Here is a 17,427-nt window from a genome sequence, read left to right as displayed (position 1 = left end):
GAAATTTATATAACTAAATATAAATACAATATCAATCTCATCATTAGAAATAAAATTTCAATTATTTATTTAATTACAGAAAAAATCATGGCATATCATTCCATTTCTATTAAATAATATTTTCTTATATTATTAAATTGTTTTTTATTACTTACAAACAAAGATTGCTTGGTAAAATTAATTGACAACTAGGTAAAATTTACAGTTTAAAGTTTTATAAAAATTAATTTAAAGAATTGATAGGCTGAATATTTTTGTAATTAAATAATTCAAAATAGAGGATTTATTATATTAATATAATGCAGAAGTTTGATAAGTATGAATAAGAATAAATTAAATAAAGATAAATATGAATTAGAATCACATCATAGTTAATGAATTTATAAAATAAACAAATTTAATTTTTGCAGCTATGTAATTAGATGAATGCAACTGACCTAATGTAGGTTACCATTTAAAAAAAAAACAACACCTTTTATGTATAAAGAGTACGTAATAATTAAGTGCAGATGTAAAAGTGGTCACTGAGGATAATACTTCAGGATAAAGTATTCATCATACTAGCAGCATAAAATTTACAATAAATCATGTTTAAACTCATAGTTTTTTGAGTACGTGTACCTTTTTCTTACATAATTTTAATTTATATTTATTTTTAGTTAACATAAAAAAAGCTAAAAGAAATAATCTGATAAGAGTAATAAGAAATTGATCGAACTTAAAATTATTTAATAATGTTTCAAGAAATATTAACTTTGATTGCTGAATGATTTTCAAGGATAATACAACAAACTATTAAAGCACGATAAGAAAAACTATTTACTCTAAGTAACATCATATTACAAATAACTTAAATCACTCTGATGAAGTAACCCAGTTCTCTGACTGAATTACGTATGAAAAATAATTACTATAAGTTCATAGTAAACTATCACACTTATCAGAACTTAAAATAGTTTCTTATAGCCTTCTGTAAATTGTATTAAGAAACATTTATTAACTATTAAGAAACTATTTTATTAACTAAACTTACAATTAATAATAACAATTATCAACAAACAAAGAACAAGACACTTTGTTTAAAAATATAATAATAATTCATTTGATCTAGGGGATAGAGTTTCAGAAAGAGGGAGCAACATGTAACAAAAGAAAAAAAATACCTGAACTTTGTCCATTTTCTGTTCTGTCCTAACCTTACCTAAATAAGCACCTACGGAAGCGAGACCCTTTTCAAAATCACTCAGAAAAACCGAATTGAAAAAATTCTGAAAATAGAGAGGAGAATTGTCAGAACGTGTATCAATAAAAAACACCAAAAAGAAGGCCAATGGTGGATTGTGCCAAATGAGGTGGTGTATCGAGAAATAGAGCCTGTTACTGATACTATGCGGAAAAAAAGAATCTCTTTCTTCGGTCATCTCATAAGGACACCGCAAACAAGACTGTCAAGAAATATCATTGAAAAGCTCTGGTTCCAAAAGCTAGAAGTAGGATGGATCAAAGAAATTAGAGAAGATATGAAAGAATTGGGAATTTCCCTGACCGACCTACAGAATAAAACTGGAAAAATTACAAAGCTAAAAGATAAAAGCATTAGATTTAAACAAAAGACAGACAAACGACAAAATACAACGAAGAGGGTGTTTACGGATGAAGAAAAGAAAGCAAGATCTGAACGGATGAAGAAATACTGGGCAGCTCGAAAGAGTAAAATAACACGCTTTTCTCAGAAAAGATCCAACTAAAATTGACTTAAGTGGTCCCATGTTGGCCGTAAAAGCATAATAATAATAATAATATGATTAAAAATAATAAAAAGATAATCATTAGAATTGATTTGCTGCCAAAAAATTTTAAAGAATACTCATGTTTATTAACATGTTTTTATTTAATAAAGCTTTCAAAAATTGTAGCCAAGTGGTCCTCAGTACTATTCCACTTAGTAATGGGCTGGAAGCAGCAAGGATTTTCCATTACTTTTGTGTTTGCTCTTGCAGAATTGAAATTGTAATTTTAAGAAAACATGAGGGCTGGATTTCTGATTAAACTATCCTCATACTAGAGCTATAATATGCCATTCCAAGAACTGGTGATTTGTTTCCTACCTGCTCTACTCATTGCCATTTTTAAAAGATAGGCCTGTCTTTCCTGAGCTGCACCTACTTATATAGTAGGTATAGCTTACATCCTAATGTTTTTAGAATTTATATAAACTTTATATGTACTCTATAGCTGTCTCTGATGTTTATTTTATTTTTCTTGAAAAGTAGTTCCTCATTTTTACAGCTTCATGGTTGATATATCTCTAAATGCCCTAGAGTATAAGTAATTTTAAATTACAGAGGTAATTTTCTCAAGATATTAATTTTTTAAGATGATTATTATTTTTTTTTTTATATGTTAAAATTTATTTATACATTTTTCAGATGGAATTCCAGATGCTGCCAAAAAGAATGCCGAAGCTAATGATAGCGGAGCACTTGAGGATGAATTTGGTGCAAAAGATTATCGATCACAGATGGTTCTTAAACCAGATCATGCATCTAGACCTTTATGGGTTGTTAGTATCAATTTTGTTTACATGTTGTATGAATTAAATATATTTATTGTATAATTATTTTTTCTTTATGTAACTTATGGCATGACTTGAAATTCCATTTAAAACAGTTCATGATGCACCTAAATAAAAATTAATTTTCATCCTTTTAGTATTTATGATTAAATCTGTTTGCTATGAAATTATGAATCATTATTTTATAAATGTTACTTATGGTAATAAATTCATGATTTTTTGGGATGTTGGTATTCACCAGCACAAATATGAAAAAAAAAAAAAATTTCTGCATACTCGTTAAATGTGTGCTTAAATACAGTCAATTATTTATTAACACCTTCAGAATTAAACCAGCACTATAAGTTTCATCAATTTCCCAAATTTTTATCTGTCTTCTTGCAAATAAAATCATTAATGGAATTTTTCAATGCATCAGTCAGAATTTTCACTCATTATCTGCTATGATAAAAATCTATAACACTTTTTCAGCCCGATTTTAACTGTTGTCCCACATCACTAAATGTTTTCACCGTTAATATACTTTCTTCCATAGTGTTTAACATCTGTGAGTGAATTTTGGCTGGTTTTACACCTTCAGAAAATAAAAATCTTATCGCAGCACAGTGTTGGTTCTGTTTCAAGCGGAGGTAACATTGAAATAAATAAAAAAGTTATAATAATGGAACTTCTTTTCAAACAGTCAATATTTTCTATGTAAGGGATGTCAACTTTTACATCAGACTGTTTTTTTTAAGTAGTCTTTTTGCTGTTGTCATTTGTCTTTAATTATTGAATCCTTTTATTATTGATTAAATTAAATTTTACATGTTATCTGATCTTAATACAGTTTTTACTTAGACATTTTAATTGTTTTTAAAGTTTCTTTCATTGCTCTTTTAATCTAACATAGAAATTAAAAAAACTTCAAGCTTAAATTTTGGTTAAATTTAGTAACTCATAAAGTAGATTTCATTGGATTATATTGGTTTTAATAATTGCTTATCCTATGCATACATAATTTTGGTCAGTTGTTTGTTTCAGTGAGATGGTATGGATAGGGATTTGAATAAATGAAATAGTTTTTGTTTTGAATGTTTACATATATTATTAGCCTTTAGGTTGATAATGCAATGCATGTGTTTGCTGCATTTTACACAAAACCACTATTTTGAATCGTTTTGTTAATGAATCTTCTTTTTTTTTCATTGATATTCAGGAAGTTAGGACTTATTTTAAATATAAAGAGTAATTATTTAGTGGGTATTGATAAACTTCTGCTAGTATTTTAAAAGTTGTGTGTGCCATTATTCTTTATCTTACCAATTTAATTGAACAGATCTTACAATAGTGGAAAATTTTCCTGCTGCCTTTACATCTGCAGTTATTCCCCTGAATTAAAAAAGATTTTGAAATGTACAAAATTACAGGCCAATTTCATTGTCTGTATTTTCAAAAATATTTATAAAAATTATAAAAAATAGAATGTAAAATTTTTTGATTAGAATAATATATTGACTAACCTTTATCATTATCAACTTCTTGCATTGTCATCTACAAGGAGGGTAACTGTATCTAAATTCAGAGGTAATTAATTAAAAGCTCTTGAAAATTCTACATTAGCACTTGAAAAAGTTAACCACTGCTTGTGTTGTAAACATCTAATTTAAATATGGATAAAACTGTTGCATGTGCTCAGGTAATTGTAATATTACTAATTGTGTGAATAGAATTCCCATTAATGATAATATTTTTGTTGTATATAGTGAAACATTTCTGGGTATTTTATTAGAAGACAAATTTTCTTAGGTTGATCGAATTGATTAATTTGAAACAAAATCAAACTGGTTTCCTTTGAAGTGTTTTTAATAAAATGCTAAGTTTCTCATCGTTACTAAATATTTATTATTCTTAGGAAGTAAAATCATCTCTTGGGGATCCCTTGAAAAGTCAGAGTGTGTTTTCAAGATACAGTGAAATGTCAGATTATTGTTTGGTGCCAATAAGTATGAATTGTTTAGAGATATTTATTAAATTGAAAATGTTTACTTATCTATGCATTTCTATTTATAAGTGTGCAGTTTTTACTAAAAAGACTAGTCACGAGTCACTTTTTCTTAAAAAATAACAATATCCACATATATCAAACAAAGCAACAGGACTATTTTTGTATAACTGAACATAATTCTTCAGCTTACAAGAAAAAGCCTTATTAGAAAGATCTAATGTTGTCATTTTTAATAAATTATTGAAAAATTTAAAAGATCTCACATTATTTAAAATAAAACTGAAAAATTCTCTTTTACAGAAACAATATTAGCTTGTCAATTACTTTTTACACAAAGCCGCGTGCGAATTTGTGTAAAGCTGCTTGTATCTTTTAACCAGCAGCAGATCTCATAGGTATTTTTGGCATCTATTTATCAAGTTGTTATAACTTTGTGTTGCTGCTTTTATTGTTATAAAACAAAACATATTTTTAGGTGCACATATTTGACACGGCTACAAAGAAGAAGCAAAGGAAAATACAAGACTAAAACCTTAAATTTATGGATCGAATCATTTGCATTTATACAAAACTCAAATGGCTTCCGACTTGCCTTATTTGTCAAGAATAATTGGCACATAACAAGAAATCAAATTTGGAGAGACACTTTACAACTGAACACTCATCATTTGGCAGTAAATATCCTGCCGGTGGTGCGAGGAAGAAAGCAGTTGAGGAACTGAATTAAATACAGAACTTGATTTTTCTTGACTCTTCTGAAAAATATAAAGTTCTGGATTTAATTATTGTGTGCAATCTTCCCACAGTGTTAATATTGCAAGCTTTATTGTTAGTCAAGAGATTGCTAAGAGAGGCGAACCATACACAGACGGTGAACACATTAAAAGTTGTTTTATAAATGTATCCAAGAGCTGTTCTGGATTTTAAGAATAAGGCAGATTTTCTTTAAGAAATTAAAGACTTACTGCTGCCTGCTAAAACAGTAAAAGACAGAACAGTCAAAATGTCTTCAGCAAATCAAAGATGTTGAATTGTTTCAGCTTTATCAATAGCTGTTGATGACAAATCTTGTGACATAAATGACAGTGCAAGTTTCAATTTTTGGACGATTTATTTCATGTGTGGGTCCTAAAGAAGAACTTTTAGGATTATTGCTGCTGAAAGGTCAAACATATGGCGACGACGAACATGATATTGCAAATGGTATCATTGAATATGTGCAGAAACATCATATTCCACTCGATAAAATTGTTTCAGTTTCAACTGATGGGGCAAAAAGTATGACCAGAGTGAGAAAAGGTTTTGTTTCTATTTTGAAGGAAAAAATTAATCACAAGATACTTGTTTACCATTGCATCATTCAGTAAGAAGCACTTTGTGCACAGACTTTTCCAGAAGGAATTTGCAATGTTATGAAATTAGTGATCAAGGTTGTCAAACCAATTGTAGTTAAAGCTCTTTATTATCGCTAATTTAAAGAATTTTTAGTTGAAGTGGAGAGTGAATACGCAGATCTTTTGCTGCATAATAAGGTACTTTGGCTTTCAAGAGGAAACATTTTAAAACGTTTCGCTTCCTTATTAGAAATTAAAGCATTTCTCCTTGAAAAGGATGTTGACTATCCTGAACTAATGGATGTTCAGGAGATCCAAAAATTTTACGGTAGATGTTATGTCTCATCTAAATAATCTTAATTGTAAACCACTCTCTCTTTTCCCTGTTTAGCCTCCGGTAACCACCATTCAGATAATACTTCAGAGGATGAATGAGGATGATATGCATGAGTGTAAATGAAGTGTAGTCTTGTACATTCTCAGTTCGACTATTCCTGAGATGTGTGGTTAATTGAAACCCAACCACCAAAGAACACTGGTATCCACGATCCATTATTCAAATCCGTGTTAAAATAACTGGCTTTACTAGGACTTGAACGCTGGAACTCTCGGCTTCCAAATCAGCTGATTTGGGAAGATGCGTTCACCACTAGGCCAACCCGGTGGGTTTAATTGTAAACCACTGGGGAAAGGAAACACAACTTTTTCAATATAGAAAGAAGTTATTTCATTAGAAAAAAATTATCACTTTTGCTTAAGATTTTGAAAGAGAAACATTATTCATTTTCCAAGCCTGCTGAAACGTCGTCAAGAAAATAACTCTCTAACTGACATGTGCAATTTCAAAACAATTTTAAGTATGAGGAAGCTTTTCTATGGAGGTTTCAGGAATTCAGAAATAGCGTAGCGTGCGTAGACATTAGCCTTTGTTAAAAACTTCTTGATCTGACGTAACAGAATTGAATTTTTCTCCATTTAATGTTGACATTGGTGCTTTTGAAATGCAATTACTGGAATTAATAAACAAAGAATTATAGAGCACTAAATTTAATGTCTTAATGCTGATGTTAAAAAATTTGAGAAAAATAAATGTGATCTTAGTTTATAGCAAAAGTGATCTGCTTTGAAAGACCTGGAGAAGGAAGACATGATAATTTTCAACCCCTGGAATAGTATTCCTGATTCATATGATCAGTTAAAAAAAAACTAGCATTTGCTGGTCTTTACTCTTTGGCTCTACATATTCATGCGAACAATCTTTTTCAAGAGTGAATGAACCTTATCAAAAATAAATTGAGAAATCGTTTTATTGATGAGAACCTGGAATCCTGCTTGAAATTAAAAATGACATACAAACCTGGCATATCCAAATGTTCTAAAGAATGCAAGGTCATTGTTCACATTAAATGTGTGTTGTAATAGTTTTATTTTAATGTAAAGAATTTTTTTTTTGTCAATAAATAAGATTATTATTATATCTGGTTTTATTTAATGTTAGTAGCTAGTTTAAACTGACTCCTAAAAACATGCTTCAAAAGAAATTTGGCTCTCAAAAGAAATCTAAATCATTGTACACTGATCTTTGGCTCTTTTGACTAATGAGTTTGCTGACTACTGATTCAGGCATATACTTGGATAGTCCTTTTTTTGTCCACTTAATAGCAAACCTATCCTTTCCTGATGTCATATAAAATATTACATGTATTTATTTAATGTATTTAGTTAATGATCAGATAAAAGATATATTTATTTTAGAGTTAACTGGAAATCATTTATGAATTTAGAGATAGTAACACTATATGGTTTTAATAATGTATTTGTAAATTTCTTTTTCTATTAAATGTGGTTGATTTCAAAATGTTACAGGCTCCAAATGGTCATATATTTTTAGAGTCATTTTCACCAGTTTATAAACACGCTCATGACTTCCTTATTGCTATTTCAGAGCCTGTCTGCCGATCAGAATTTATACATGAGGTATTTGTATACTAATACATATTAATAATAGTTATTTATTGGAATGGTGTTGGAGAGACCTGACAATAATTATAATTATTATAGTTATTAAAATTATCAGATATTATAATTCATATTGTTTATAATTTATCCTGTTTGGGAGAAAAATTGATGTTTTAAATAATCTTTATTTATGAAAACAAAAGCTTCTTTTACCTTTTTCTTTTTATCTATATTAATACTACATTTTAATTATTTATTTGTTTTGTTTTTTTTATAATTTGTTACATTGGTTTTTGTTGATTTTATAATTTTTTTTCATTGGTTTTTTTATTGACATCAATTCTACTGTGTGTGGAGACAGATTCTCCTCCAGAAAGAGGTAATTTATTGTTTTACATTACCTGACCCAGTCTTTATTTTGGTTGAAATACATTTAATGTTTCTGAGAACGTATATGACAGAGTTGCTTTTTTTATAATTATATTATTCATTGTTCAACAGGAACTGGCTGAACAAAAAGTAGTTAAATCTGTAAAATAAAATATGAAAATTAAAAAAAATACCTGTTTACAGATGTAAAACTTTTTTTTTACTTCCCTTGTATGAAATAAAGGAAGTATTGTGATCGTGAAAAATTCCACATTTCAACGGAAATATCCGTTTTGACTATACTTGAATCCATTTTGATTAGTTTCATCGTGATGTCTGTATATACATACATATGTATCTTGCATAACTCGAAAACAATTAGCCGTAGGATCTAGAACTTTTGAATTTAGAACTGTTGTAACATCTACTTGTTCGCCTCCCCTTTTGATTGCAATTGAATGAACCAAGAGTGTCCAGAAAAGCTCAAAATCCAAAAAAAGTGTTGGATTATGGACTTTTTCTTAACTGCAGTAATAAGCCCTCATTGAGAGCTTTTCAATGATGTATCATAAGTGATACTTATTTTAATTGGTTCCAGAGTTATAGCCAAATTAAATTTTAATTAATGAAATTGAATCTTATAAGGGGAAGGCACATCAGTTTGAATCAGAGACCTCATATCCTTTTTTTAACTCTTTATTTTTTAATTTAAATATATTGATTTATTAATAATTATTAACCTCTGATTGTAAAAAAAATTTACGTTAAATAATAATTGAAAAATAACAATAAAAAAAAAAATGAAAAAATATCAGAAGTTATTAATGAAATAAAATTAAGTTATAAGCCTATGATCACTCATACTGGCCTTGAGCCAGACAGTCCAACTACTATTACTTCTCAGCAGGTCACCTGTCACCAAAGTTGTGTGGATGTAACTTTCCTCCTGCTTGCAAGAGAAAGTTGGTGGTTCTGTATTGTTAATCAAGTACAGGTTCCTGGTGTCCACAAACTGTTCGAGACCAGCACCTCTGGAGTTAGTGAGTGGTGATCCCCAGTTGGAAGACTTGGTGTTAGTGTCCAGAGCAATCAGCACTCTGGTGCATGGGAGACCGACCAGAATCCTGCCCAACTTCACCAGCAAGTCATCGATACTCCATCCAAGCTGGAAGTATCCTGACACTAGCATGATATCAAGCGTACTCCTCGTGATTCACACGACGGTGAATTGCTCATCAAACCAATGGGGCATCCAAAAGACACCCAACGAATCTGAGCTGACTATGATTGCAGAGAGTGGCCGTCTCCCATGAGAATGAATAAAATCCACCCCATGGAAGCTGACAACTCTATCTTCGACTGTGTATGGCTCCTGGACCCAGAGGACCTCAAGGTTTTACTCCTTAAGGATCCTCATAGCTTCACTTGTGGCTGCCAGGGAATGATGCAGATTCAACGGCCCCAGGTGCAAGTGTTCAACATGGTGAGGTCTGCCTTCAAAGGCTTCCCCTAATTCAGGCGTTGCTATAAGCTGTATTCTTTACAGCTCTCATATGAGCAATCTTATGTGCCCTGCACTGCATACCCCAGATCCGGTGTCCAGCATCAAAGCCTTTCACTGCAGTACAGGCGGGGCAGTGGCAGGTGTTGTCTTGGCAGGGCGATTGGCTGCTGTGTGCCTCGAAAGAGCACAGTGACTACACATCTTGGACTGCAGTAGAGAGAGGTGTGACCAAAGTCTTTATCTGTAGCTACTTTGAATTAATAAATATTGTTAATAATTATCCATGTTCTTTTAATTCTCCCGGACGTGAGTTTTTTGGCCCTTTAAATAATTATTGTTGTTGTTTTTTATGTAGATAGATAAGCCGTATGTCTATATTTCAGTACAAGGTGTACTTGACGAGCTATTGATAGATTAGCAAAAAGTAAGTCATATTATTTTTTCATTATAAATTTTCCTGGCCCAAAAAACGTGAAAGTGAAATATCAAATTATCAGCCATACTGTGCATTTTTATAACAACTTTTTCATATTTACGAACAAATAGTACAACTTATACATTGCAGTTGATAAAAAAATTAAATTGCATTTTAAGTTAGTAAAAATCTGTTTTGAGAAAGAGTCGGAAAATCAAATGTTTTAGGTACCGCATGTACGTAATGCTGCTATCAAAAATTGGGTCTGGAAATTTATTTTCTTCATGAGCCTATATCTCGAAAACTTAATAAGTGATTTAAAAAATAATATATTCTACTTATTTACCCATACTTCGCTGGAATGCACCTTATACTGAAACACAATGTATAAACATAGTATGCATTTCACACCCCTTCTTCCCCCTTAGACTACGCCTATGACAACAAAAGTCGATCGTGACACACTTTTAAGATAAAAAGTCGGTCTTATATACAGAAAAGTTGGCCACTGTCATACACCAGTATGTGCGGCCTATGCTCAGCCAGGAACTGAGCCTTCAGCCCGTTCTGTAGAATGTCGGCCTCCAGCAGCTGCTTCACCTGCTGCTCAAACGACTTCCAAGATTACGCTGTGTTCCCTTGTTTTCGTGACCCAGGAGACTTGGGTCCAGAACCTTTTTAAGGGTTAGCTTTGTCACTGTCAATGAAGCCCCTGGACAAGTTTAATCGGGACTACCTTGACAGTGGCTCGCTTAATTTTTGTCGTTGGTGCCTGAACTGGCGGCGGTGGACCAACTCATTTAGGTGCAGGTGCTCCAGCAACTGAGGTGAAGGAGACAGGCTTTTTTACTTTCTCCTCCATCCGTTTAATAGACTTCTGCAGTTCACCCATTGCTTCACCCGTCACTAGTTTGAAACCCCGAACTCCCTTCCCAACCCGGTCAACGTTCCCTGATAACTGTGAAACGACTGAATCCAGGGCAAGGTTGGTGAGAATTTTTTCTCTTACGCTGAACAAAAATGAATATGTTTTGTTTAGTGAATTTAGTGATTAATTGCTACTTTTGAAATAATGTCATTTAATGTTTTATTTTTGTCGGTAGTACAAATTGACTGCTTATTCCTTAAATGCTGCAGTCAGTGTCGGTTTGGAGACTCATGATATAATTGAATACTTGAAGAGATTGAGTAAAACAAGCGTACCAGATGGCATTATTGAATTCATTAGGCTTTGTACTCTGTCATATGGAAAGGTACAGTTCTTTCATATTTTTATTTTATCACTTTTTGATTAATAAGTTTTTATTTTCAGACTTATTATTTTCATTAGTATTTACAGATCGATAACAAATTTTCCATAATGTTTAATTTTTAATAGTTAAACATATGAAACAATTGTATTCTGAGATTTCACAATGTTTGTTGTGTTTGTGTAATATTGAAATATTACACTAATAAAGGGGGGGGGGGTCTTGGTACATCTGTGTGGGTGCAAGTATGTAATATGAATTAGATTCTGCAGTATATACTTATAAATTGCCCATTTAATGAATATCTATATATGTATGTACCCATTTACTGAAGAGTCTTCACCAGTTATTACAGTCTTGGAAGTTGGAATCACCATTGGTGCGACATCAAAATAAATTTTTTTCTCTTCAAGTGAAAGCAATTTTGACAAGAGATATATGGTCACTTTGTGTATGCCTGAATCATATGTTATAATTATTATATGAGACCAATGTCATTTGTAATTTCTTGGACAGTCAGCCAATGATTTTCCGCATCAAACTGCATAAATTGTCAGTGATATTTAAGTTTTGGTTTTTGGGCTGCTAGTACACTGGTCATTCTCAAATGAAGTCTGGCCACTATAAAAATGATTTTACCACTTTTTATTTAATTTGTGTAATTCCTGCAGCTTCATTCACCAAACCTAATTAATCTCTTTCAAATTTTTTCTCTTTGGGCACCCACCGATCTTCTGGCAGAATTTGATACGGTAATCTTGTTCAAGCATTTCATCATTATACACAGAATAAAAAAACCAGTTGCAGTAACATGTACACATTGGTTGCTGAACAGACTGACATGTTTCATGAAGTTACGTAAAAAACATTCATGCACAGTAGTTTATTAATGTTGCTATTTACCAAGTTTTATTGCTTACACTCAAATATTTTCAAAACAAAAAAAAATGATGGTGGATACTTTTTGAACGAACCTTGTACTAAGCCATCAAGGTATCAAGGTTTGGTTAATTTTTTAATAGAGAGATGTTTAAAGAGGTTTAGGAAGACAAATATTGAATTATAACGTAGCGTGTACAATGTAGTAATTATATTTATGTTAAAAGATAAAATATGTTATAATATGTCATACTACAAAAAGTAATGAAGAGTTGAATAATACTAAATAAAGAAAAGAGTTAATTATTTAATAATATTAAAAATAAGTTTCAGCTTTATGCAAATATTGGAAAAGTTAAACTATAATATTGCCAGGTGTTCAGTTATTATTATTATTTTCTTAAGAAATTTCATATTAATAAAAAAATTTACTAGATATTTATATTTGTTTGTATTAAATAATATGTTTATTATTATTATTATTATTATTATTATTAAATGAAATGAACTTTATTAGGTTAAAGAAGTAAAAAATAAATGATGTTAAAATATGTATTATTCCAGTAGAAATGATTTTACGTAGCAAGTGATTGATGTTTTGTTTATTAATAATAAGTATTATACTACAATTTGTTGTGTCATTATCAGTATTTACCCAAAAAATTATTTTTACGGTATACTTATAAAATTTCTCCCAAATTTTTGCAGGTTAAACTTGTTTTAAAACATAATAAGTATTTTGTGGAATCGCCATTCCCAGATGTTCTTCAGAAATTACTTAAAGATCCAGTTATTCAAGAATGTCGTTTACGAAGAAATGTTGATAAAGAAGTGGCTCCAATTACTACTAATATAATTGATAAAAAAGGCATCCCACAGGTTTGGTTTATTTTTTATAACTGTTTAAAGTTTGCTAAAATTTTAACATTTTTTATCTCCTTTTTGTCATTTTTATCGTTATTTCAGTAAAAACTGGTTAATTATTGTATTATATAAAATATTATTTTTGGTCAGATTCAGTAATTTTTATAGGGAAAAATATTTCTGTTATTTATTGTTTAATTTACGGTTAAATTATAATGTACATGGTTAGTTGATGCTTTATAATGCTTAATTAGCAGCTGTATTATGTTTTTGTACGATACAAAAAGTTGTTACGGTAGTGAAATAAGTTATCAATTTTTTGTCGCTTTGTTCCTTCTGCATCTCTGATTCATATCCGATGGTTTAAAAAAGTTTTACGTGTTTGTATTTTATTTATTATTAAATTTCTGTCTCTCGCAATTGAGGGACTATGGAAAAAACTGATACTTTGGTTAAGAAAATAGCTTCTGCTAAAGATGAAACGATTTATTTTAAGTCGATGGAAACATTTTTACTTGAGATAAAATATTTATAGAGTTAACAAAAGACATGGTGTTATTTGTGCACAATGCATTCAAAATTTTGGATGTAGGTCTGAGTGGCTAAAAGTCAGTCTTTTCAAAAATTTTATGAAATGTTTTAATCGGCAGGTGACTCAAAAATGATCGTGAATTAGAAAGAACGCATTAATTGATAAGTAAGTGGTAGTAGCAAATGAATATGACAAGGTTATTTTGAAGCTTTTAAGTTTCTTCAACAGATATGTCAGTGTTAGTGATGGTTATATAAATAAATAGACTAAGATATTATTGTACTATACAAATTACTATACAAATATAGGTTATTTACTATACAAATTTTTTATTGTAAAGTTTTCATAAATTGCATTTAATTTTACGATTAATTTTTTGTAATACGAAGATAGTCTGTAAAAATAATTTCTGTTCTTTTAATAAAATATTTTCATAATATAATGACTAATTTTGTTACTGTTATTTTATTTTTCATTACAATTTTAAAATTATTTTAATGTTGCAGATAATCAATTATTTTAATGCTTTTAGTTCAACAGTATGCAGCAACAACAACAGCAGCAGCAGCAACAGACTGATATTCAGTCAGGTGGCGCAACTGGTGAAGAGGAAGAACCAGTTGTTGTGCCGGAAGATATATCTGACTTTTATGATAAAATGGATAAAGCTGATGAAGATGATGAGGAGGAGGGTGTACTGAAGACAGTATCATTTGAACTAAACCAGGTAATGTGAATATTGTACAGTGAAAATTTGGGGAATCAATTTTGAAGTAATGTAATTTGATTAGTGTGCAAAATAAAAAAAATTATTTAATAAATTGCTTATGTATTTGATTGCAAACTCTGTTTTATTGTTAATGTATGTATATAATATACATACATTAGAAAACATTATACATTATACATACATCTGCATTAGATGCAGATTGCTCAGTAAAATGATAAACTTCATTCTTACAACCTGATTGTCCCTAAATTCCTATAATATTTCAGAAAATAATATTTAAAATTGAAGGCAGGAAGTAAGTATAAAAATGTCTGTGGTTGAAGACATGTGAAATAAACTGGTTTCGATTGATACGCGTAAGTTGAATAATGCTGATTGCAGTCTCCATGTGTAGATCACCATAATTTGTTGGCATATTTTTGGTCAATGACCTTACTAGTAAAACAAATGCCAAAATTCTTGTCCTGATTTCTAGAAGCTATCCTCCATAGGAAGCATTTTTCCATTTACTTTTACACAACCACATGAGGTGTATATAGTTATACAATTCTAGTAACCTTCTGTGCATTCATAAATGTCAATTATTCTACCTGAAATCTATTCTGTTGCTTGTAAAGCATACACATCTTTTTTACTCATAATAATTGCCTTTCCATTCCTAGACAACACATCAGTTCTACTTCAAAATATCTTACACCCATTCACAATTTTTTCACCCTGTTTCTGTTTCGTTCCACACAATCCAAAAACATCCAATTTGCTTCTGATAAAACATCAAATTTAATTTGTACACAAAAATAACAATTTTATAATTTATAAAGAATAAACTTGTAATAAATAAAAAATAAACTTACTATTTTTGGGATTTGCGAAACAGTGTACTAGGACTATGTTGCTTATGCTTCTCTCTCCAGTTGTACAAAAAAAATTAAAATAACTCAACAGATCAAAAAAAATATTACTAACAGCGATGAATAATACACATTAATTATAAAAATAAAGAAAAATGACAATAAACACATTTGACTCAATACTCCCATAACTAGTCTATTTGAGTTCATAGAACCACTATTATGTAATAGAAGAAACACATCAGAACTTAACAAAATATCTTATTAATACTTATAATACTAAAGCATTGGCCAATCCAAAATTAATTTTAATTATAATATTAAACATAATTTGTCATTATAACATGTTACATTTTCAAAGCAGTCTTCTGATAAATCCATGAAATGTTTTTATGGAAAGGCCTTTGACATTAAATTCTCATATCTGTATTTTGTACAAATCATAGTTTATGAATTTCGTGATCAGTTTGCTTAACGTACTCACTGCACTAAACTAACCATGTTAAAATCCAACACAAAACTGACGCTTTCTGATGTTCTCACTGGTCTAACCCCACCGTTACTTCTCGGAATTAACAAGTCTGTGTGAGTATGTGTACTCATACAAATGTAACACTCTTTTTATAGAAAAGTTTGTTCATTTTTCAAACATAATGTCATATTTCTTAAAATTATGAATCATGCTGCTACTAATTTAACTTTTATGTTTTTAAAAAATATGGTCCGTCGACGTATTAAGAAATCCAAATAACAAAATAATTTATAATAAAATAAAATACAAATAAATTCACCAATTTAAATAAGCCAATTCAATTTAATTTAAATTTAGGTCAGAATTTACAGTGGTTACAAATTCATTTTTTTCTGATAATTTCCCTACCCATCTGATATTTCATTTAAAGATATTTTATTTTTATATGAATGTCCACTGTATCTTTATATTATTTCACATCCAGTGTCCCAAATTTAAATTTCTGGATCTGTTTTCATTCACATTTTTTTTTTTGCTCAATTCAGATTTGATTTCTGAACTCAAGTAAATTTTCAATCAGCAGCTTACTGAGCTTGATGTGACCTACACCTAGTTGATTGAGCTGTAATTTGCATCTGGTTGCACTGTTTAAATGTGCTGTTATTTCCCTGATATAGTTCAGATGTTTTAAAACCATTAGGATACATCTTTGAAAAGTGGTAAAAACTTTTTTATTATTAAAATAAGTGCTGAAAGGGAAATTACCTGAAATTAGTATAACAATTTTTGTATATTTTTAGAATTTATTGTGTAGTTAACTGTAGGTGTACAGTAATCCATTTTTCTGCTGAGATGGAGCATTGTTTACAATAGAATTTTTCCTACAGAAAAGGGCAGATTATTAATTTATTTTTGTGGTGTCTGTATATCATGTGTTACAGTCTCTACTTATTAGTTATTCTCACCAAATTATATAGATATTTATTACACTGTATATGATATCCATTATCCTATTGGTAAAGAAAATGATATTGTTGGGCTTGAAATTGCTTGTACTTAGGTTGACTTAGGATGCTGGTCTACAATAGTATATTTCACTAAGTGAAGAAGGCAAATAGTTAGTCATTTTACTCTTCACTTTCTATAGTAACCTTGATAATTTTGATATAGAATGATTTTTATTCTTGAGATTAGCTGTGTCATTTTTGATAATGATTGCACTTATGTGGAGGAGCTGTGCAGCTACCTATAGTATGATTATGGGGCCTAACATTCAGTAATCATGATGGAAGCTGTGCATTAATTTGTGGTGTTACACTGTTTACCCAGTCTTATTAATATGATACATTAAACAACTTGTATAAAAAATAATCAAGAATTAGTTTCTTCAAGAGCAGTAATGTTTATTATTTGGTTGTTCATGTGATCAGCAGAGGGAATATACCACTAGTGGGATATACATTTAGTAATGAATATCATCTACAGTTTGACTAAGCAAGCTTATGTGTAACACTATGTTATTCTCATTAAAGAAGGCACTTATTCCTTACATAATTTCTTGTGACTTATAGCATACTTTTGTTATTGAAAATGGTTTTCCTATTTTCAGGAGTGATGTTTTTTTTTTGTTAGGATGCCTATAAACTGTCAGGGTTGACTGCTTTTCTGTGTCGATTAACATGCTTAAATAAACATAAAATAAGTTT

The 17,427-nt window shown here is 30.1% G+C and overlaps 1 pseudogene; it reads left to right on the top strand.

The window, feature by feature from the left end:
* LOC142328394 (general transcription and DNA repair factor IIH helicase/translocase subunit XPB-like) overlaps positions 1-17,427 on the top strand; it is a 40,625-nt pseudogene that overhangs the window by 7,016 nt on the left and 16,182 nt on the right.

Source organism: Lycorma delicatula, chromosome 7 (genome assembly GCF_047948215.1).
Source record: "Lycorma delicatula isolate Av1 chromosome 7, ASM4794821v1, whole genome shotgun sequence".
NCBI lineage: Eukaryota > Metazoa > Arthropoda > Insecta > Hemiptera > Fulgoridae > Lycorma > Lycorma delicatula.
The sequence above is the reverse complement of the archived record's forward strand: the minus strand, read 5'-3'. Positions and strand labels throughout refer to the sequence as shown.